Source organism: Pieris rapae, chromosome 19, assembly GCF_905147795.1.
Source record: "Pieris rapae chromosome 19, ilPieRapa1.1, whole genome shotgun sequence".
NCBI classification, from domain to species: Eukaryota; Metazoa; Arthropoda; class Insecta; order Lepidoptera; family Pieridae; genus Pieris; species Pieris rapae.
In genome coordinates this window covers 138,383-165,149 of record NC_059527.1, presented here as the reverse complement: position 1 = coordinate 165,149, position 26,767 = coordinate 138,383, and positions in this window count along the sequence as shown.

Sequence of the window (26,767 nt, the reverse complement as noted above, 5' to 3'; positions counted from 1 at the left end):
CATATAAATAGTCGGCTTAAAGTGTTTTGTGCTGATTTTGTTTGATACGAAATATTAGTCCGTTTCTTATATCCTAAGAAAATACACGAACTTTAAATACCGAATCCAGTTGAATCGCTCGATAGAGTACGGTTCGACGGCAGCGGGAATACGAAATGAGCGCGCTCAGTCCGGCCAGCCTGGGCCAACATTGTACCAACCCTATATAGACATAACTACCCCTGGCATTATCGAACTTATTTACATTTATGTATCGGTCAGCCACATTCAAATTCGAAACACGTTTCACATGATATGTGCACAGTTCAAAATTAATGTTTCAGCCTTTCCGCATTGAAACTAGCATATTTCGAACTCCGCCGATTCTGTTGTCATTGGTCATTGTTTAGAGATTAGACAATTAGTGCAACCTGTTCGTTTACCGCGGCATTGTGATCGTTATTTCAATGTTATGTTATATTTAGTTGTCAACGCACATTTCGGAAACTAATTAATATTTAATAATAATTTTATGACAGATTGAATATCAAAACATGTGGTTCACTTATGGAAAAAGTCATGATTGAATCAAATTAATTTTATGTTTTTTTTCATAAAATAATTGAGGAACAATATCTTGGTATCGCAATGTGGAGCACTGATTGGAGCGGTTCCTGTTGTAATTGCAACTCCCTCAATACGGGCCTTGCCTTCACGAGGGATTTATTTCAAAATTGAAAAAGCATATTTCAAAAGAAATATTTTTAATTTAATACATAGTTAGCATACTGCATACAAGTTGAAACGCAGACCACATATTATTAGATTTTTTTGCATTGAAACGTTTGACTCGTAAGTTAATTTTCGCCACTCACCACACCACTCACACTCTCAAGGGAGAGAAGCAATCGAGCCTCAGCCACTTTATATTCAACGGAATCGATTGCTGTTGTAAAAGGCATTGAGTTTGGTCGAATTAGAATTTAAAATATATCGATTCCCTTATGAATGAGGATGAAAAGAGATGAAATATTAAAGTGTGTTTTTTTGCAATTGCTCGGGAGCGCCGCAGCTGAGCCGCCAGTAAAACCGATACGTGACTTGTTACGCGATGCTTCGGTTTTGACACGAAAACATATTTAATTAGGCCTAAATCATATTGAACAGTCAATCGCATAATTAACAAACAAATATATTAAATTTCTGTAAAATATTTTAATTAGAATATGATTTTGAGAAGTTTAAGTTTGCAACATATACAAAACACGCTGTCCACTATTATGAGGACACTTGCACACTTATTTCACTTCTACTCCACTACACTACCACTTACTATATAATATTATTATCGCATATAATAATATTATATATCATAAATTATGTATTACATTGAAAAATCGATTTGGTATCACAGTATCATTATATCATATAATTAACAGTAGATATAGGTACCTATATATCTCTTTATATCCTATATTTACTCAAACTAAATAACACTCACAATTAATGATAAAGAAGGATAGTTTCACACAGGAACAACGGGAATGTTAAGCTGATATTAATTTTGATATTAATTTTTAAATTGAAGTACAAATACAACAAGTCTCTATAAAATAAAATAATATATGTTGCTTAGCTCAAAACTCGAAGACGGCTGGACCGATTTAAATATTGTACTATTTATTTATTTATTCTTATACCCTGAAGAAGGTTTCTATATAGAGAAAATTGGAAAAAATAAAAGATTTATTTAGTACTTAAGTTTTTATACCAGAAAACGGAATCTTTAAGGGTAGCATAGTAAAATGTCCCATATTTTTGTTACAGCTATTATTATATACACAAACACATTCAGCTGCTTCTAAGGAAAAAAAACATATCACAGAAACAACAAGTAAAGACGCACCCCGCGATACCAAGCGAAGCATAACGTGTATGTAACGTGGCGATCAAACTTTGCATTACCCTCCACAAAATGGAATATCAGTAATTCTGAGTATTATCTCTCGTTTAATTTTACATATGCATGTTTTTTTAAATTCAGTCTCATAGCTGTGAAATTATTTAGTTATTTATAGATAAAAAACTTTGTTTTTTTATGTTGTACCATAGTGAATATAGTAAACGGTGTCGACGAACAATTCTATTTTGGTTACGATAAGTTTTTAATCCCGCCCAACTGAAAATTATTTACGATTCGGAAACTACAATTGAACTGCGGAGTACCGAACAAACGGCCAACTTTTGGTTGAAGTAAAATCAAAATATGTTTTCCCACAATGATGAATCGAAAGCACCGACACGATTATAGGTTTTTTGGGAAACAATGGCCAATAAATCTACGCGTTATCTAGTCGAAATATTTCATGAGAACACGGCCGTTGTGTTTATTAGCACGTCGCTGAGCGAACGCTATATGTCACTTTGTTTCGTTTTATGCTCACTAAAATCAATTTAGTGCTCAATTGCGAATGGTCATGCGTACGGCGTACATCATTGTTATAGCTAATGTCTTGTACCAGTCTGTGTTGAATTTTGTTATTACTGTTCGTTGCGATCTTATATCCAATATCAGACTAAGTAATCATAGCTGTCCTTGGATTCTTTTATATCCGTATCAAAAGATATAGGAAAAAGAGTTACCGTTTAGTAAGTGTTGACACTAATTATTATTTTAATTGATTAGTGAAACTTGTACACGCTGTGTGATGTTATACCTTCCCTTAATTTAGCTAGACTTATAGACTAATATTATATCTAGCAACTGAAATGCATTATCAGTGATATATATATAATGTAGCAAAAAATATAAAAGTATTATTATAGGAACTAGTTTATTTCCGCTCATATTATCAACTATTGTTACTTATAATTCTTTTACCTTTTTTCCTAACAAAATAAAATTATGTACCTAGTTATCATGTTTAATAAAATCTAAGAATAGCTAAATAGTTTACACATACTTGACAGTTTGAATTGAAATTTCATATATTTCATACATTTTATATATTTTTAATAATATTATAAATGCGAAAGTGTTTTGTTTTAGGTTTTCAAAATGATTTTTGTTTTTTCCCGTGGTATTAATAAAAAATCTAGCAGTTTAAAGAAACAATGTTTCCATTGAATCCCAAAGAGCGGAATAAATCAATACAATCCGCTGAACGACTCAACTGTAATGAAAAAGCTGCAATCCTTTCAATTCGCTGCTAAATTCATCTGCAATACATTTTGACATCAATTCAAAGGGAACTCCGTAACCGATATCCTTAAATACGATTCACTGTTCACTTCTAGTTTATTCTTTTGAGTTTCGTCACTTTTATTCCGCACTTTAGCTTCCACCTCAGCACAGCCACTCTCGTCTTTCTGCATCTGAATTTCGAGAATATCTTTCACTCAATTTAAGCCCTATCTGCTAAAAAATAAAGTTAGGTTTCCCTCGCGGTGGGTTGTATCTGCAATGTTTTTACTTTTCATTGCAACGACGACAGAATATGATGCAGAAATGTAAAATGTAAGGACAATTGAACGGAGGCAAGCGCAAATGTGAAACGAGTATTCTTTGTTGGCGTTTCAAATGATATTTTTTGCGACAGCTCTTTTGGTTTCGCAGCCGAGGTTGAGCTTTATAAGGTGAAGTTGCTACCGTTTTCAATTCTCTACTTGTGTCACTATTAATTATCTGGTATTTAATTTCTTTCTATTTCTGATTCCTTCTAATGTCTTACTTGTTATATAGGAACAAAAAAAATAGGTTAAATACATGTCAAATACGTAGTAATATATTGTCAATAAGTCGTTGTCCGCTGAGCGGGACAATGTGTCAGGGCCTACTGTTGCCGAACGCCGAGGGAGATTGTCGGGCACGCGCGACGCACGAGACTTGAGATTTACGAGTCCGGCGGGAAGACTCGCTCTACATACTAGCGCTCTGATTTAAGACTTAAATGTACTTGGACAATTTTAAAACGCTCCTTCGTGCTCTTATAGAATTTAGAATGAACGGTGAATTTTTAAGGCGTATCTTTTGGACTGTGCCGCGAATACTGCGCTAAGTATGAGCTAGATCGATGATTTTGCGGCAACTGGGTTAAACAGCACGCACTGAATATTCGGTGTGGACGCTAAGCCGGGATCCAATATAGCGCCAAACAAAGGTTTACAAGAGTTTAGACCACGCCTACAGCTGCATATTCAACGCTCAAGTCAACACAATAGCGCGGGAGCTGACCGCGAAGTCAGCTCCATCTTTGAACCGTATGTAAATTAAGTGGAAATACTTACCGAATAACACTATCTAAATTGCTTTATAAACTTAGTTTAGCGAGGGTCTTAAGTTATTATGAAGTCTCGAGGTCCCTTTACCTGATTTGACTTACATCGAGTTGATTTCAATATACTTACGGCGAAGGAAACCGTTTCCGTAAGAATTTAATGCACGAAACAGGCTATTAGGTTACCGCGATCTACTGGCCGGCGAATTAAAATTTAAAAGAAAAATGATTACGCTCTTCGGCTATAGCACGGTGAACGCATCAGTGATCGTTGACCAATATGCGACGCTCGATCGCCGCCGCGCTTGAATTTTCATTCAATCTTCGGAACTTTCATTAATATTCCGCTACGTCCTAGTTAATGCAAAATAGAAACAATGTTTATTCTCCGCTCATATTGAACCGTAACCTGTTTGTTTTATACAATACATCCTGATTGACTTTTTGTTATGTTGCGTTGTTATTTATTGAAATCAAATGACTTAAACAGAGGACGCATTAATATGACAATGAATAATATAATAGATTATGTGTTTTATGATTTGACTGAAAAATCATACCATGAGTATATCACATTAAAAAATATATATTAACAGAAAGAAAACGGTATTTATTAATATTTCTGTTATATAAAATTGTATCGATCAGAACTACACATATATCTGTATCTGATAGTCGAGTCCATCTCCTCTTTCACTCTTCAATCGCAGAGTGACGTATGTAAAGCTAATGCCTCCGGCCATGATGCTCACTTTAGTCTTTGACTTATTAAGGTCTATGGCCGATATTCCCTGAAAATAATTAACACAATTTATATTTCAAATAATTCACTAAAACGCAAAAATCTAAAAAAAATATTTTAATTCAAGCACAAACCATGATAGTATTTCATTTGTTAAATTATCTTTGAACTCACCCTGATTACTTGTTGGCCATTATATGACACAGTTTTGGTCCTCACTTTAAAAGGAATAGCAGACAAAGATACCTTTTCTACATGAGCCAGCTGACCATTTAAGTTGTTACCCACTGTTAAGTTATCTGCCCTACAAATACTTATAACGGCACAGCTCAACAGGACTAATAATACTGGCCTTAAGTACATCTTACTGAACAAGATTACACGATATGGTACCGATACTAATATAAATGATTTATCTCAAATTCTTTGATTCATCTACCTTTTATAAGAATTCATATCTATGTACGCAGATAAATTTATTGGAATTGGGTATGATAATGATAATATAAGATTAAACTTATCAATATTTATAAGAAAAAACTCTTAACGGATATAAAGGAGTGACCGACAAAAACAACATTTCAAATACATTGAAAAAATGAAATCGTATCTATCCTCATGACGCATTCTATCTCTCTAATAAGAACAAAGCAAACGTATAATATAAATATTTACTGTGGTAATTAAAATTGCCAAAATCATAAACAATACATGAAATTTAATTCCACTTCTGAAAATGATAACGCCGCCCAAACTCACATTTTCCGAAAAGTTTATAAGAAAATAACTTCATTAAAGAACATAAAAAGTGAAAAATGAGGAAAAGCCTCATATTAAAGTGAGGGCACATTAGTAGCAGATGTCGGGGTGAAAAGTGAAGGAATTCACGAACTCCCAACATTAAATGAAATAGATTGACTTTCATTTGTCATCAGTTCAGGTCGCGAGCAAGTTCCGAGTTGGAAGTTCATGTAACGAAATCTACTTTCACAAGATTTGTCGTTTACGAATTATGACCCAATTAACCAATCGCTTTATCATCACTATTACACCGTTATTGTTTATTTGAAGCACATTTATTGATGTATCTGTTCGCTACATCGATATCATTTAGAATAATTAGATTTTAGGATTAACTAGAGATGGTCATTCATGATAAAGGTTTTTGGTGTATCATGTGTTCAAATTCCTGTAAAGACAGACAAAATTTGTTGGGGCGCTTCACAAGTTTATGTTCTATAAATGTGAAAAGAAATAAATATATTTATTTTATATTGTTACTTATCTGTCATGTATCAAAACTGACGTTTATTTAATTGTCGATTGACAGATTGTTAGAAATTATATGTCAACTAAACATTAGAGATTCATTCATCATATATATGCAGTATAATAAGTAATGATATATACCTACATACTGGATTCATATATGTTTAGGAAAATACTAGTAATGAGTTGATTTACCTGTACATAACTACATATTAACCTTTCCAATAAATATCTTCTAAGGCATCGCAGATGTGGCTAAAACGCCTAATAATGCTTTATGAGAAATATTAGTAGAAGTGTACTCCGCGCAGCCGTTACTTATATTTACGAGGTGAAAACTCCCGCATTTGTGTTCCACCACTTTGAGATCCGCAATACATCGTGCATGTAATGGACAGTTCTGTAGTAAAATAATATTTAAGATATTGTAGACATATATTTAAAATTATTATAAAGTAATAGTAATTTAAATATACAAAATATATATCTATTAAGTTTTCTTTTATATTTATGTATGTTTATGATGCAAACTACTTTTTTAAACACTTATTTAAATGTCTAATGTGTCCCGTCAACTACAGTGGACCTTCAGAGAGTTGAAATTCCCTTAACTATGGAGAAATGTCGATGTCCACTTGTGTGCTTGACTGTGTTAAGAATGCGACCCAGTCCAAGTGGTTTCAGCATGAATTACTGCGTTATCATATAAACAAGGATTTAGAGCTTCCGAATAAATTTAGTCGAGCCCCTGCCCCCTCCCGCTCCCCCCTTTTCACTCGCTTATTCTACGTACAGTTTCGTTTTTATTATGGAGACCGGAGAACTTGTTTGTTTTTGTATTGTATTATTGTTTATGCTTTATGCGACTGCAACACATTTGAAAATCGTTAGCGGATAAAAATGATTAACTTAATAATCTGCTTAAATGACATATATTTAATTGCACTATTTTTAATGTAAATATGCAGTTGAATTTTTTAACAACAATAGTTTAATTGCTTTCAAAATAGTACTCTTTTGAATGCAAGTAATAATTAATCGTCAAATAGGTGTCCAAAATGTAGTCTACAATTCATTGTTATCTGAAATAATCATCAAAATATCTCGAAATGGAAACACGAATCTTAACCTTCCACTGACGCAACAATTTATCAAAAAGCAATCTACAAAATTTTACATGCTTTCCATGCTCAGGCATTTTGTTAATTAAAAAATAACTCCTGAAACGATAATAGAAAAGCAACAAGTTCTCGGGTATTTTGAATTATTCCTTACGAGTTGATATATTATATTATTTTTCTTTCTCCTGGTTCACAACAAAAACACGTGAGGCGCCATCGCGCTGACTCTTCTCTTTTCGACTGCAAACTTCCGCATAATTAAATAGTGATTAGCGTTTACATCGCCTCACACTACTTGCTTTCGAATACTTTCTTACGTGTCTATTCTTATTATTTGTGTACATAAAAAATAATCCAACCGGCGACCAGCCATGCTTCTAAAAAGCAGAAATTCTTTAAGCAACGAACAAACATTTGTTTATGATTCTTGAGGTCATTTATTCATGTTTCATTAAACATTATTCTTTTAAATAAACAACTTATCTGGCACATATCGTGCACTTTTAAATCACGTATCAACTCACTAAATTATCACAGCGATTGCAACTGAAAACTTTAAAAACTTTTAAAATAATTACTATCACACAAATGTTTTCAATAATAAAAATGAACCAGTGTTTAGCAACATTATAACGTAGTCTTGTTCCGTCGAAATGACGGCTCATATCAACCCTCTCAGTTAATTAGCGACTGGCGAACTTCTCTCACCCCTTCATACCTTACTTACGTTTTCGTATAATTTGTTTAAAAAAATTACAATTCTATAATGTTAATAAATTAAGCGCAACCATCGAATTAAACTCTCGTCTGACATATACAATTAGTATCTGCTTCAAGAAACAATATCTTTGTACTTAATAAAGTATAATGTAATTAATTCAGCACCTTACGAGACTCCTTACCTCTCCATATCGAGGTAGAGGACTCTTGACTAGAGAGCTATTCACAAAGGGCTCTTCATTGGTCGTCTCTCGAACTATTTACGTTGTTTAGACCGCGTTTAGCCGATACGCCGATCTGAAGTTATATGAATTTACCTCGTTAGTAGATTAAAATAGTATTTTGTGCTGAGAATAATAAATGTTATTATAGTCATCTTTGTTTTTTATGAACAATATAAAATAAGGTGAGTATCGACGATGAGCATATTCTATAAACCAATTTGTCATGTCCCTGATGGCTGCCTAGATCTCCTAGCTCAAGTTAAGTTTTCTGTCCCTGGACAAGGGATACTGAGCTTCTGTCTTCTCTGGAAAATCAAATAAAAATAACTTTTCTCTTAAAGGCCCATTCATAGAGTTTGTATCCGGTATAATTATTTATTTTTTCAATTTGAGATTTTTAATAAAAGAAAGCCCTCTATTACCTATACATTAAGTAAATAGGCACACTTAATCTCTCTCAAACAATTATTTTAAAAAATCACAAGATAAACTTTTTCGAGTCGAGGCATCAAGGCGAAAGTACTACATTATTTGTTGTTATTTGTAAAAAAACTATTATTAGCCCGGTACAGCAGGCATTAAAACGGATGACAACAGGTAAACGAGTAAATAGTAGATAAGTATCTTGTTAGAGACAAAGGAAGCTGCCAACAAAAGCAGCCAGTATCGTTGTTTTTCATCCTGCGAAGTGCGCAAAGGAGTTTCGTCGGTTCAAGAGAAGAGATATTACGGGAAATCAACTGGAGATTTTATATAGTAATAATTCCTTTTCTAAAAGATAAGATGCTAAACAGGCATTACTATACCGCTTTGATGTTCGATAAATTAAGATGCCACTCCCATCAGGTCATGTTATAACAAAATTAAAAGTGTATAACCCGTTTTACATCTAGCCCAAAAAAGTTAATGCTAAGCACTCGCTCACTCTTATAATTTAGATCGCGCAGGCGTTGTTTACAAGTCTTCACAATAGGTGGCGCTGTCACGGACAGTAGCTGTTCTTTACAAGTTTAAACAATAATTCCGACGGTGCAGCTTTAATTGAAGTTCCGACTTGATACAACAGGGACACTGCACAGACTGTAGCTTAATAGGACTACGTTTTAAGATATCGTTTTGTCTAGATCTGGCGTTGATGTGAAAACAATTATTTAAAACATCTGAAGGACTTTAGTGAAAAGGTCTGAATTTAGTTAATTTCACGAAATTCATTCATTTATGTAATATATGTAATTTTTCAAATACATTTCGAACTGTTGGCATCGTAAAAATCACTAATCGTATAGTATGTCTGGCTAACGTGTCAAATGACTATGATAAATCTCATTCTAATACTATCTGACGTACTATAAATACGTTGTTCATTGAACCGAGTATCGAGTCTAAAATTGTGCAGAACTAGGTCCGTTCTAGTTGAGCGAGAACTTTTGACAGGTCAGCTTTAGTCACGCTGAGATCAGACCCCTGCATGGACTTGCCACGAGAGGGATTTGAATGTCACACTTACTAGCTTTCTCTCTAACTCCACCAATATCAAGACGAATACAGTTAATTTAGTATTTTCTACAATTATTAGAATTCCTTTTAGTAATAAACTTTCGTGTATGATTTTCTTATTTCTACTTTTTACTCATTTCCACTCCTTATCTTGTAAAAAAGTTTATAAGATCGTATAAGCATTACACGACTATCTCATAATAAATCCTTAACAATACTAAGAAATACTTTGAATAATCTATTTTTATCATTTCTATATATAAATAAATGTTATGTTCGTTTGTGTACGCTTAAAAATCTCAAAAAGTTCTGCACCGATCGTGATTAAATTTTAGCATGATATTGACATTGATATATGACATCAAGGATTGTTTTTTATCTTTTTTTTACTTCAGTCACATATCGGCGACCGCAAAAAAACAGTTTTTTTAACGAATAGCTGTGTACGAGTGACCGCGCCATCTGCCGGAAGCGAGGGAAACACTAGCTGACAACTTCAATAGTAATGGCGCAGTCAAATAAGAAACAATATTCTTTTCTGATTATATTGTTTATTTACAAAAAAAAATTGTATGTTGCGTGTTTCCGAGTCGGCAAACCAGAAATATTGTATATCCACAAGTATTGCAAAATTAAAGTTAGGTATATGAAATATATTCTTAGTCTTGTTTCTCATTTCTCAATCATATTATGATCACAATATGTCACAGTGAAGCGTGACAGCTAGTTTAATATAAATTACCACACCACTATACGATAAAAACACATTTTAGAAGCCTCTTACGAAGGGAAATATAGTCAAACAATTATAAACAGAGCAGCGGTATACATATTTTTGTGAAAGACAATTGTATCTAAATCAACTAATATTATAATAAAAACACCAACTAAGCGTTAAGTTTTGATCAAAGAAATACGAATATATTCTATCTGAGACAAAGTATTTGTGAAAATATATAATTATATCTGCTGCATTTTAACAATTCTATTGCATCAAAGAAGATAATACTAAAAAAATAGTACGTGAATTCGTGATGAAGAGGAAAGCAGTTAAACTACGTTAATTTTATTTGATTCTACGTTTTTCCATATTAATTAAAAATGACTTTTCTCCCTTCCGAATATTTAACAGTCAATTCCAGTGGCAGTACACAAATAAACAATTAAACTACTTTCACCTGTCATCCTGTGAGATACGGATTCAACCGACGCGTGGTGTGCACCGATTAAACTTTCCGACTTGTTTTCTACTCCTGCGTTAGAAATTAGACGTTCCAAATACGAGTATAATTTCCATTTTCTGATTGGAGGCTCCCAACGCACCTGGGGCGTTTGTCAACCGCTGACAAATACTCCTCTAAATATGAATATATAAGAAATTCATCGCGGCTGTTACGTTTTATGTTTATGGCGGTGCGTTTTGCGCTAGGCTTTATGTCTTATCTTTATGTCGCTTTATGAATCTTTAAATTGGCTTCGAGATGAGAACAGTAAAATCTTCGGTGTTTATTGACTTGCTAAAATTTTACGGTTTAATTAAAGATGCCTAAACAGTCGCAGGGTGTAGAGCTTTCGTGCATCGTGACAAAATTAATTCTTTAAGGATTTCTGTACAAAAGACGATCGATTCACCGCATAAGCGTATTGAGCATCAGCTGCCTTCAGGCTTTGAACGCATTTATATTACACGATTTCTCCGATGAGGCAAGTACCTACTCATTAAATGAATATCAGTAAAGATTTTTATCGAATTTTATTAAACAGGAAACGATTCTGAGGATTCAAACGGAGAGGATTATAAACTCGTTTTAGATATTAGTTATATCATGGATTATCTATCTATATATCTATTTATGGTAACGTAATAGATGTTTAAAATCGGCCACTCTTCATATGTTATGAAGAAGTTGTAACCAGTAGAATTTTATAATTACTTCTGAAATTTGCAAATTAGCAAAAATATATATAGAGAGAGATCTTCAGATCTTTAGCTATCGATTCCTACTAATGATGACTACCGCGCCATTTGGACAATCAAAGATCTGTCGATGCTATTAATCTTAATTAAAGGAATATTTTTTTTTATATGCAGGCCTTTCCCTATCCAGTACGGTGGGTCTACTATTCCATATGGGACAGGCATTGTTAAGTTAAATTTTAACAATGAAAAATAATATGAAACGTCCCTTTCACCAAGTAAACTGTTACATATTTTGCATTTACCATTTCAGCACATATACTGTCCTCCGATTCGTGTTAAATTTATTGAACCATTAGGTTGTGATTTCAACTCGGTTGTATATCGGTGGATTTAATATGTGGAAAAATGAATACGAAAATGAAATACTCGGCAGCCGACTTAAACTTCAAATTCTCGGACCTAATCGTTACACCTGTGTGATAATCCGTGTGGTTCGTCAAAGGCTTGAATAAATAAGCTTTACCGATTACCGCACGAACAGGTTATGAAACTATGCAATGACAAAATGTTTGCAACCAAAAGAATGTTAATATGATCCCGGCGTGTTTTAAAATGTGAAATATTACGAGCGACGCAAATTGTTGGTCCGCGCCCTAATTGGTGTAGTTAGCGAATATTTGTGTATTACCGGAGCGCACTATGAATGCGAAATGAGTTTGCGAAATGCGAAAACAAAGGAAACGGGACCAAGTTAATTCTTTTGCAAATATTATTTTGATGTTATCTACATTTATTTACACTATTAAAGTAATGGACAGAAGAAATAATCGAATTTAATTCAGCGAATCAACAAAGATGGGAAACATTTAAGCTGAATCCTGGCGTAAAAGAGAGTATTTAAGTTCTATCGTTCGAAATGAAATGAAATGAAAAGTTGCCACTGTTATGTATATTCACATTTATAAATTTCTATGCATCGAATAAGTTAAAATGGAAGAAATGTTGGTTGGGAAACTCTGAATTTGAGTATATTTTACTGAAACCCCTTCGCTAAACCCCTCAATAATAGATGAGACAACCTAACTTCGCGTTTGTACCGACACTTTGGCTTTCACACTTAAAAACTTCCAAATGATCCCATCTTCATACGAGACAAAACACTAAGTCAAACCTTAAATCATAGAACTTAAAGCAGCATTTGAATTGAGCACTGAAATAGGGATTTGTTCCTAGAGTGCACGTGGCTCTGAATTAGGCATGTGTTAAAAGCTTAATGCACTAAACATTGTTTTTCTATTTTTACGTAGCTTAAGAAGTAATAGAACTTTTACTATTTATTTTCAATGGTGTAAGGTTTCAAACACACTTAGATCACACTATTATTTTTTTCAAAAATAAAGAAACACGGAAAATGAAAAAAGCAATGGAAATTTGTAAGTTTAAATTCTGCACTGTTGCTATAAATTAACATGGTAGGATTGACGTCATAAATGCAAAGTTCGTCGTCTGTTTTTACTATGTTTAATACAAAATACGAATAATGTAATTAGTATTAAGGAAATACTCATGTTCTTGGGGCTTTTCAGTTTTTATTAAACAAACTCACAACTAGTTTCTTGCTTCATTGAAATATTCACACCACTTCATGTCTTAATGAATGCTCTGGCAAATGAACCTTCATTTCAATTTTTCCCCTCGTCAATTCACATTTCAGCCCTTTCATCATTATTATATCTCGTTATATTCAAGCACTTATTAAAATGTTGTATAAAATATCACTACGTATTTCACAGTGATGATTCTAACTTGGTTAAGCACGCTCTAAGTACAAATTCTTTTTATATTTTGCAACATAAGTGACACAATTTATGTGGACTCTAAGCACCTAAATCTCTTTCTTTCTTAATATTAGATCTTTAAGTAATAACATAAAAGTTAAAGTTACTATTCCTATACTAACAATATTTCTGGACTGTGATTGTTTGAAACCAATAAGTTAATTTACAGCTTAAGTATAACGAGTAGGTACTCGTTACTACTAATTAAAACGAGTTCCAAACATATACAGTTAACTGCAAATGTAACAAATAGTTAATTGTTACTACATAACAGTTATTTAGAAAGGGGAGTGTTATGCTATTAAATAAGTATGCGATATTGACATATTTCGTAAATTTATTCTTTAAATTTGTCATGTACATATTACATTACCTTATAAGCATTTTGCAAAACACCGAGTGCGCACACTTTATTGCCAGGTCTTCCTGTCCATTCTACACCTTTGATTTCAAAAGTATTCCCTTACTCTTTAACTTCCAATAGCCATAGCCACATTATTTTGTATGCAAGGTCGATGTAATTCTCCATTATCCGTAGCCCTGATCCTTCGAACAGAGCGGAACAAAATCTTGTTATTAAGATTGGAACCGCTGTCGGTATCGCTATTGAATATTACAGAATTTTAGACCCTGGTAGTTAATTTAAATTCATACGTATAATTATTATTGAAGTTTTTATGTGATTTGTTTTTTCATATTTAACATTGTATCATTGTGTATTAAAATTGTATACTTAAAGAACGAAAAATACTGTGACGCGTACTTGTCTCGTCCGTCTTTTTAGCATATACACGACCTCAAGTAACTAGTGTTGCCCAAAATCGGTCTTGGTCTTGCAGTCTTGGTCTTGTTCTTGCATTTTTGCAAGACCAATACCAATACCAAGACCGCCTTATCGTAGCAAGACCAATACCAAGACTGAAGCCTGCAAGACTTGAGCAAGACAATACTTAAGCCTGCAATACTCTTGCGTCTTGCAGTTAGGACAAACTGAGATTTGGGCGTTATCAAATTTTCAACTTTAACACTAGAGAAATAAGGTTCAAGGTTGATTGGGAAAATGTGACGTTCTGCGAATAAACTGTTGGTCGGTCTGTGTATTATATCCTTACATATTTGATAATTTACCGACAAAGACGCCGCGGTTTGCAACAAGTGTATCACAGGCATTTGTCACGCTGTCTCGATGGTGGGTGATTTAAACAAATTTGAAACGTGGAAAAACTCCAAATATGAGCGACGTCATATTGCTTTACGCATTTGGTTTTAAAATCACACATTTCCAAAAATCGAGATTTGCAGTGTCGGTTTATCAACTTCTATCGTATCTACTCTAGTAGCTAGTAACCTCCATAAAAACAGCAGGCAACGTATAGTTCCAATAAAAAAGGAACATAATAAACAATATTATTTGCATAATTATCTACACTTTTTTTTGCGTAGGCACAAAACCTATTTGATTTTGATTCTGATACTTCTGTGTTTTAATCTTTCAAAGATTTATTCTATCTATCAAAGAATGCCGCATTTTTCTTTGTCGGTCTTCGGCTTGTGTGCTTATAAATATGAGTTTTTATTTCAATTTCAGTCATTTCTAATTGAGTTTCGCTTCGAGTCTATCTTATTTATTATTCTCGCCCATTTACCTAGCTAGGTACTCTAAATTCTTATTGCTTTCGGAGTGAATGTTTACAATTTGACATGAGTGACGAATAAATAGCAATAGGCTAATAGGTATTTGCAAGTCTTGCGAGACTTGCGAGACTCTTGCTGCAAGATCAAGACCAAGACCAAGACTGAGAGCGCAATACCAATACCAAGATCAAGACCAGGTGTATTGACGCAAGACCAATACCAAGACTGGTCTAAGTCTCGTCTTGGTCTTGCAATTGGGCAACACTACAAGTAACTATAAACTATCACAAGAAATCGAAGAATTTGGGCGACCATGTTTGGCACCTATAGAGACAGTCACTATTAAAATGTAAGAAAATGTCGACATACGAATGCCTAAATGTAGTGGATTTTAATGAAAATTAAATGAAATTGTATTATATCGTGAGAATTAGCGCGATTATGTTTTCGAGTGGGATCGTGAGGGATCATAAGGTAATGTATTCGCGTCATAAGACACCGTGAATATTGAATGAGGCCGAGGATTAGAGCTTCCTGCCGACACCCATTGTGGTCGCTATTATAGTCGGACCTTTGTCTTTTAGTGTACTAGCAGGTATTTGTTATTCTATAATTCTTTATCCGTTCCATTTCAATATGGCTGGACCACATCTCTAGTCGTAAACTTGTTGACAGTTGACGCTGTGATATTTAAATTGTACTAAACTGGACTGATTTTGTCACTATAAATTAATGATGAAAATGTTGACATAATTACAAGTAAGATTGTCACTGAACAAATTATTAATTTGGCTCGTTCGTTTAATATACAATTCTAGCCAACTAACCTGCCAATTTTTAAAAGGTGTATTATTAATTATTTATTATGGTGGTACTAAATATTCATATATTTTCTTAAACACTTAAAAACAAAACAATTGATAAGTTTTGAATTCGATTTGTTTACTTCATAATATGATCTTTAATGAAATTGCTTTAACCTGGAATATTGTGTCACAATGCGAGTGATATAATTAATTTCCGGCCGCAGAAACAGTCAGATACGTGCAGTAATCCTGCGACTGTCTTCCGCGACGTAATATCCCGCTTCTCACGAACTAATGATCGCGTCTCTGTGACGAACACAAAGCTCTCCCAGGTGCATGAGGTGACACTTGTCTGTCACTTACAAAATCAATAATCCAAAAAGACTTATAATAATAGTAAAAAATGTAAGAGAGATTTGATTCTCTCTGCAGATTTGATGACTGACTTTTTTAGGCGTCCCGCAGGCTCGTTTGCCCCCCTATTATAAGAAAAAGAAACATTTCAGATTTATACAACTATTATTAGAAAGTAATAAGAATAATTTCGGTGTAGTTAGAGAAAAGGCTCAGTCGTATGTCTATCTGTATGTCGATATTATATATCTTATAAATATAAAAAGAAACAGCAAGGCATCGCCAACATTGTACTGTATAACTAGTGCATATTGCGATTATAATAATATGTAGCAACAATAGAGAGATATAAACCAGCACGATGGAAATTATTCAAACGGTGTTCATTTCCTTCTGATGTTTCAGTTAGGCTGATAAATGATAGTATTTGATAATTTTGATATGTATTAGAAATATGTAACGATTTAAAATTTAATTAAATCGTTAAGTATAACAAATCGTAAATTCTTAATAAATAATTATAGCTACAAATCAAGATCGAAGCCACCCAATTACAAAATGACATTTTCTAATAAAACCATCAATAAACCCTTTACAGAAGTCGACATGAAAAATAACTAGCGGCTGCAGCTGGTTGTAATAATTCAAAATTTCCAAATAACAGAAAGCGGAATGCCAATTTGCCTAAGCCCCGTGCTAGAGGGCCTTAACAACATAATTACAACGCTTACTCTGTGACACTAATAACGCTTAATGTATACAGACGCGCTGTGTTTACATTTTAATCACGTGATATTAATATTCGACGACTTGACTGCCTCGCTGCCGCTTGCCTCTCTATAAGCTGCTTAAACTTTAGTTCCTCTCGTTTCCTGCGACTATTCCTAGTAGTATACCTTCTGACATACTCTAATGAATATAGCTCACTCCTTAGCCCACTTCTATCTAGATTGTTTGATAAATTCTGAGATTAATTATTAATAAATTTTGCGAAAACAAAGTATTTACACAATACAATTATAATAGACATTTTGTGATCAAAGTTTTCATAATTTTAAAATTTAATTAGTTTTCCATGAACAATGATATTTTACAAAAGCAGCTATAAATAATGCTTTAAGCGAGTGCCGTCAGCGGCTTTAATTTACATTTATTGCGTCTTCACAATTTTTACAAGAAAAGGAATTTGTTTACCAATTTCATAGCCTGCGCTTTCTATCCATTCCACAGTTCGTTTGTTGCGATGCATAATTTTGCTCCACGGAAATGGCTATCTTTTTAAAGAGAATATGTAGATCGGTAAGAAAGTTTATTAGATTTTACAACGTTTTTACAAAAAAAATTAACTCTATAATAGATATAGACAGTTGTAGCAGAAAATGATTAACTATTGATAATTAATTAGATTAATTTGGTGAAAAATGAACGCGTGGAATCTAATCATGTTGTTGTTTGTCATCAATCAATGTTTATCACGTCGAAATGTCTATTATACGACTTAATGAAAATAAATTTAGCTATATACATGCGACGAAACTCCTAAAATGTGATATTTATTCTTGAATCGAGTTTGTTTTTTCTTTGAAAACAATATTAGTTCAATGTAAAGAGGCAGCGAACACGATAAGACGGTACAAAGAAGTGATCCGAACCGCGTGCGATATAATATTCATACAGACATGCTACTTCGCTACTGCAAACTGACGGCGGTGCACGGCACAAGAGATTTCAGATTTATTATTATTGGAGAAATTACTGCTTTTGATGTTAAGGAAACACTGTCTATCATTCATTAAATCGTGGGTGTCTTGACGCCTTTTTCAGTCTAGTTTTATTTCTTCGTCATCTATTTGAGCGAAATATGAAATATTTTTTATAGTTTTCTGATAATAATAAATCTTCTTCAGTTTTTATAACAAATTTGAAGAATATGTATATGGTGTATGTTTTACCAGTAATCATGTGTATTTTATTCTTTATTTGTTGGCGAATGGTTGTATACCACACTCACCAACGAAGGTGCATGAATTTAAGTATAAGGTCAAGAGAAGTCACCTCAGATATTAAAAATTAAACTAGTTGAGGTATTATGTTAAACTTGGGCCACAGCTAACTGCGCTCTTAGCTCTGAAACCGTTTTAGCATAAATGTACGATAAGAATGATATTCTCTAATACAGCGAATCATTCGATAGAACTCCAATCTTTATACAAACTACTTTGCTTTTTTATTACAGTTAAGGTTCGTACAATTGTTAATTACGCATATATTACGCTAAAAAATAATAAAGAATAACACTGAACATTAATTATTGGAAAATATGTACAAGTTCGATGTAGCTTATGAATAGCAAAGTACAAATATAAGTTATTAGGAACAGAAGCTCTCCTAGGACCTACCATCAGCCAAAAAAGCAATCAAATAAATTGACATAAATCTAGACAGAGATTGGAGTTTGTATACACAGGTGACTTCACGTGTCACGTCAGAGCAACTTCATAAGTTTACTCTTAATGTGATTGTTCTGTCAGAAATAGATCTTGGTGTTCACCACGATCTTTTAATATTATTATGTAACTCAATATTATCTTTCAAAGAATATAATACTGGTTCATATTTGTAGGCCAATTGTGTAAAAAGGCAATTTATACTAGCTAGAGTTACTAAATGTATCTAAATCCCACACGAAGATGCGATCATAACCCATCGAACCTCTATAATTCAATTATTCAAATGATGATAAATAAAAATAGTACAAGTATTGAGCTAATGCATAACATTGTATTATACACATACTACATATATTGCGGTGAAAGTTTCCGTAATGAGAAAACTTAACCTGTTGCAGTTTGGTCGTGGATATAGTATAATGTAATGCTTTTGTACACTGTATTTAGATATTTTTCAATTAGTTCTATGTTATTGGTACACCTTCATAGAAGTTGTGTACCCCCGTAAGATTAAACCATAGTGTCCGTTGCTTATTTCATAAATACTATTATTGCACAGACAAAATAAAAGTACAAAATGAGAGAATAGAGCATATCACACAAACAATCACGTTACTTAAAATAGCCACTTGTAAATAATTATTAATCATTCACAATTTAAAAAAAATGTGTTATTATAGAATGTACGCTTGTTTCTATTTTCTAGGAAATAAAACTAAAACTAAAATATTTTTTCCAATACATCCCTTTTCAGTGCCTGACACACTTGTCACACGATGTAAGTCAAACGTCAAACACATGCGGTTCATTTTTTTTATTTATTAAAGTTTAAAATATCAAATATGTACACAGTACTAAAACTACGGTATATATTTTAAATTATTCTATTTAAAATGTATGACAATGAACATAAATGTTACAAAATAAAATAAAAAATACATTTAAAGAAAAAAAATACAATTAAAATATATTTACAAGTTAAAATAAAAATGTAGAGATGCTGGTAAATTTGTTTAGTACCAACAATATTAACAGCAAAACAGCGGATAAGGTTTGAGATATCCACTTAACAATGCTTTCTTTTAAGCCGATCAGCCCACTGCCGAAGATATCATATTCACGATTCAGTCAGGATTCAAACGCAATTCAGGGTTGACAATCATACGATTAACTACGAGAGGGGCCGAGCGGGCAACGAGAACTGGCCGCTGAATTCGCCGCTCTTTCAATTAATTAAATTATTTGACATAATTAATTAAAAATGCTGTATTTAAACATGTTGTTGCTGCTCTATTCTTTCATGAATAATAATAATATCACTGTGAACTGTTATTTTAAATTATTATTATTGCTAAATAAATTATTTTTGAAACTATATTAAATATATAATTTTGCAAATATTTCATTCATAGAATATTATTGTATTTCTCGGAGATTGTGAAAGCATATGATACAATAATTGATTGTACACATATTTTTGCTAAACATTTGCGTGTAAATTTGTCTTTAAATAAATTATTATTATCTTACTCAATCTAATAAATTTTCGAAACAAACAGAAAATACTATTACGTTGTCATCGACATTATCGAGTATATAGAATTCTTTTTATGAAAATAGTCATTCACGATGTCATTACGTAAATTTAACACTTAAATTGCATATTTACTTTGTGGTAAATTTCATATAAATAACAAAACATTAATAACTTTTGACATAAATTATCGTGTCATGTATTTAAAAATTAATCATGTTCGTTGGTTATTTTAAAACGTAGAACGGTCAATCATTATTAAAATGGATTATTATTCAGTTACTTACAAATTCATAAAGTAGGTTTTTTTAATATTAAGAGAGAGAAATTGTGTATTAATTTAAAATAGTTTATATTGACTACTTGAGATATTTACTGTGTAAAGAAACGTGTTTGGCTGATATTGGAATGAACGGTCCATTACATGTTCTGTGAAACAATATGCAAAAAATATAACGGTTTTATTTATGTTAATACAGAAGCGAGTAGCCATCAAGTTAACACGAAGCTCTCTTGTAAACTAAACAGGACATTTTCTCATCTCGTCGCCCAAAATTTACTTGAATAAATTAGCCAAAAGGCGAGAACTGTTGAATTTTAACCGGCCCCGGCGCGTGACCGCCCCACAACTCTACCGACTGAATTTTAATATTTCATTTCTTGCCTTAATGTTATCATAAAGCTATTATTGAGGTCAATGTTTGGAGCCCCTGTTTGGAAATAATATTCATCATTTAAAATGTGCAAGAAATATAAATGTGAACAATCTTACTACTCACTAGGAAAGAGTTCAACATTGTCATTTATTTTAAATTACAGCTTGAAAATATTTTTACATTATAACTGCGAGTTCAGGGAAGAATAAAAATGTCGACTCAAATTCTTAAGTATTCAAACCGAAATTCTACGTTAATTTTTTAAGTGTCTAATTTGAATAAGTCTTAAAGCTGAAGACGAGCTCATCAGTAATCATAGATGAGTTTTCTATAATTTCTGGGGAACGAAAGGACCCTCAACGCGGACATTTGCATCTGAGACGTGGGTGCTAAGTCAGCTATCGCAACGTAAAAACTAATCTTCAAAGTACTAAGTACTAGGTGGACCGGAACACAGAAAGACGAAGAGTTGCACTTTTGATAAATTAATAGTGGGTTCCCCCATCCATAACGATAATGAACATTAGTTTGTTTATCCTTTGAAACAGGCTGACACGTTTGCATTGTAAAAATCTAAATATATTTATAATGATGCCATGAATAACAGAATAATTTTGAAGTACAATTGAAATTAAAACATAAGGCACTCGTACTTTGAAGTGGTTACTAATTAATTAATAATAAATTTATACATTTCATTATGATATGCAGCGCTACTTCAACAAAAAGTGTTTGAACAAAAGTCCATTCATTGAAACGACAACGTAAACTTTGAAAGTAGTCCAAATGTTGGGTGGGCGAACGCCGGGCCACATACGCTGCCAGGGCTGACAAAGTATGCCGATAGTATTGCTTTATCTGAAATGACTTGACCTTTGAATCGAAATAAAAAAGGTGTAAAAATGCCTGAACATATCTCCAGCTATAGTTCACTAGTTAGGCATAATTCTTATATTTGAAATTTTTTCTTGGAATATCATGCTTACAGTTTTACGTGATACTGCATATATAATAACTACTCAAGGTAAAGAAATATATTTATTGGTAAATCTTAGTAACCATGTAATACATAATACATTTATCATATGCTTTCTCAGCCTTAAATATTTGCTTTTATATTAATATACTCAAACCCAAACGCAACGTTAAATGTGTTGATATTAGAAATATTTAGTGTTTTGGGATCAGCCCTGCCACAAGTTACGTTATTATTCCGTCCGACAAAATACTACAATGCGCTGGAGTATGCCCTACTTCAGCACTTCGGCACGTTCATGTGCACTTTGTACCGTTTTTAAAAAGCCCAAACTCGGTTCATTTGGTTCTGTTACTTTGGCCAAGTGCTCATATTGGTGCTCGTTGCCTTTAATGACAATTTACCATCCTCTTGTCCTGCCGCTGCCTTTTTTAATTCCTTCGTAGGAATGACATTAAAGACTAAAGAATGTATTTTATAACTTAAGTATGCATTAGTCTCGCTGCCGGAAGAATTGAATTCCCAGAGTATAATAGACGTAAAAACGTCTAAAGACTTAGTGCGGTGTTACAGCGTAATACAGATAATAAATGAAGGAGAGATGTAGAAGACTTAGTGCTATCAATCAATGTCTCGAGATGAAATGACGATGTGTCGCTTACATTCAATTCATTGTTTAACATCAGTTCAGGTTTTTGTTTATGTCACGTTTACGGTTTATAAATATTCCAATTTTGCTTGCTCATTTGCTTTAAAGCGAATTTAAAACTTTTTCATTTGTACAGAATTGCAATGTGGCTTGTGTACAATGGACGACGGAGATGTATCATAATCTATCCGTTTATACTTAATATAAGTATGTGTCTATATGCATGTATAAAGTATGAGACATAATTATTATTAATCTCTCTAATTTCGCCTAGTAGTGACTTATTTATAGAACTACATTCATTCGATCGCGAACACAATTCATCACCGTTTAGGAAAATAAATGACGCTCAGTACGAAAGTGATCTTGGCGCTAGAGAGCGTTAAATAATCCAGTTAAGTGTGTGGGGCACGTCATAAATCTGCGAGATATTACAAAATGGTGCTCTATCTAAAGATGTGACGTTGACGAATTGTCGGAGGACAATCTTTGCTTTGTTTACTCGGCCCGTGCTATTGGAAATATTGTTTAACCGGCTAGAAAAGGGTCTTTGCATAGCAAACCTGTCATATATTATCACATGTATATATTATGTTCCAGCAAAACTTTATTTTTCACAACCTTCGTGACATTTTTAAAAACTTAGCTGCTACGGACCTGATTATATACTTTCGGCTACTTTGAAGACTGAAAGTAATGTAACTGACGCATTTATGTATCTATATCAAGAGACTTTATACATACCTTATAGGAGGATATTAAAATATTCGTATTGCTACAATTTTATATTTTTGACAGTATGCGACGCCAGAACCCATTTCCCGAGCACTTCAAATAAAGAATAGCCGCATGAGACCATGGCCAAATTTATGAACCATCTTAACGGTTGCATAGATATGGAGGCAGCTGGAACAAGAGAACATTATCTTAAACCGAATAAGTTTTAAATTTATTCTGATAGATGACCTTAGAGCAAAGATATTAAGTGCCGACTGAGATTTCTAGGATTAAAATTTCCATTTTACATTTTGGTTCTTCGTTAGCTAATGCGAAGTCAGTATATAAAGAATTCAATAAGGAATACCAAGAAAGTATTTTTGCTTCATTGTTTGCCTAATTTAAATGCGCTACAAGATAAAATAAATAGTTTGTTGGAATCAAACAGTAAATTACTTCACCTATACTTCTAATTTACTATAAGATTGCTTCTAATTTTTATCATTTTACAGCAATTACGTAAAATTCTTCCAGAATAGAGGTTCCAATTTTTAAAAGCTGCAACGCACTGGCAAGGCCTCTAGCAATGTGTGTATCTATATATCTAATATCTATCACTTAATAACAGTTGAGCAACTTGCCCATTTACCCCTATATAAAAATATAAAAAATCCAAATTAGTAGTTTTTGTAGTTTTTGTTTATATATGCCGCTATTCGAAGAGATTATAATTAATGACAGTTTAGCTGACTTTTATCAATCACTACCACTGTTTACAAATTACAGCATTCAAAGGAGACCAACAGATTCAACCACTTGCCAAGCTGCCATAAAACTCTGCAGTTAAATTTCTATAATTTATTTTATTTTTTGAATAACAATAAAGTATTTAATAAAATGTATGAGAATTCAATTGCATTTATTTTATTTCGAACTGGGGTGACGAGAGCTCGTATAAATAATGTTTTTACCTTTTTAAATTGCTCCTTTTGATATGAATGTTCCTACAGAAACCTATTCTATCGCTACAACCGCAAAAGAGCAGCAAAAAGAAATGCCATAATTGCCTAGCACTTAAGAAATAAACTGACATAAATGCAGGCTTGAAATTTCCTCAGCGGCATCTCAAGATAACTTCACCTTTTGATGCGGTGTAAGTTACGAGATTTCCTAAATCATACTTTTTCATTTGCAACATCTATCAATGAGTGTTGAAATTTCGTAAGGTCGTATACCAATCAATGAAAGTTCTATGAACCGTTTAAATGACAAACCTAGGCCTTGAAGCTATTGTTCGTTTTTCAGTTCAGACAAGGCATTAGCCACCTTTCATTTTCGTTTTTCCTTTGCACCCTAAGCAACTTCAAGTGCGCAGCTCTCACCGCGGCTCAAAGCAAACGGGGCGACCGAATAGCGCACTTATTGTGTGGCTATTAAGAAATATTTTCGCGTGGCGTATCACAGCCGACTCACGCATGGCCGCGCGCAGACGTTCTCGTGAAACGTTCGCTTTGAAACTTGTTCGCAAAATTAATTTGAAAAGAGGATTTATTAAAATGTTTACATTTAATTTTTAATCTGCATAACCCTTACACTGCAGTTTTATCAACGTTTAACCTATTCGCTTGAGCATACAAGTGCTTCTAGGCTCGTGACTTTTTAACATTACGAATTATTTATTTTTCTTTCATTATTGTGCCTTAACTTACGTAACGACTATAATATAGTGTGAACTGAGATTCAATAAATTGAAATACAAATCAATTCAGTTTTGCTTACAGGTTCTGCAACACATTCACGAAAAAAAAAACAAAGAAGTCATCAATATTTTTGCAAAATGTTTTAACACTTTCAATACTTACAAAAATAAAAAATAAAAATTGTGAAATGGGGCATGTGCGAGTGAAGACGGCGCGGCTGATTTCCCGACGGAAATAAAAACGATGTGTTTACTGTGCTCTGTGCACTGTGCACCGTGACCTACGTACTCGCTACACTCTACGTTCACTCCCCGCTATCTCTAGGGCTGACAGTACCGCCCCTAAAATGTAATACAGAAGTTAAAACGTGTTTTTTATTTGAAAATGTTTTACTGACCTCTACGTATATGAAAGGTGTAGTACTCGCTACTGTTATAATTTAAGAGGCAAAAATATTTAACACAATTGCCAACCATTTTTCACTTTCCATGGAGAAAAATACGACTACTGGGATGCAAGTTTTATTTGTCTGATGGGTGTATCATGATATACTAACAATACAATCAATAACAAACAAACAACAAAAAATCATTTATTCATATAGGTAATATAATGTACACTAATGAACACCAAAAAAAAGAAATATACATTAAATGCTTCTAATTTTATAATTACTGCCAGTTCTCCAATCAAGGGCGTAGAACGGAAGAGAAGAACTGGCAATACAATACAAAATTTGACCACCAGTCGGATGCTTATTCTCGATTCAATACAAAACTACATTATATCTGTTTACATAATATATATTGACAGCCCTAACTTCAGCGCTGATAGTTCACCGGATGTGTCAATATTTTGTTAATTGTCCAAACTGCGGTTACAGAGTGGATTTATCACTAACCAACTTTGGTACGGTTTTACCATGTTGCTAAGACACAAATACGGAGCATGTACATTGAGAATTTGAGACAAAAACATTTTATGACCGTAGTACAAGACAGTATCTCACTCCGGGCCACCGCTTGCACTGTACTCGCCTATGGGTGGGAGCCTAGCACCAGTACCTTTTTTTTTTTTTTTTTTTACTTGGGGAAATGCTTTGCGCATACCCACTAAAACCCCAAGGTGCCACCAACAATCGCCTTATGCGGGATGCGGTAACAGCAGAGCCTTATCCGCTTCAACATAGCACCAGTACCATCTTGACCAACGATGAGAGCGATTCTAATCACCGACGACTTATCCCTTTCTGGGGGAGAATACGGTTTTCAACTCTTATCACCTCTTTTCAGTCAGTTTCTCTTACGACTGTTTGCCTTTTTATGACAGATACAATTAAAATTAATAATAATAAACGCCCTCTACTGCGAAAAGTTGTCACAGAAACTTTCAGACTAGTAAACTTAACCTCATTTATTATTCTATTCTAATTCGGTTTTAGATTCCACAGAAGATACAAGATAGTCTTTCAAAAACACCTATTAACGAAAATAACTCACCTGACCAGAAGCCATAAAGAAAAGCCCTGTATTCAATAAGCACCGTAAAACATGCAGATAAGTGAATTGAGTGAAGATTTCTCGGCGTTATTCAAGTTTAACGGTGCGACGCCCTTATCGCCCCGTTAGATGTTATTTTATTATTTGTATCGCGGAGGGCCGCTGAATTCTATGCTATTATAGCCGTAATATTCTTTTTAATA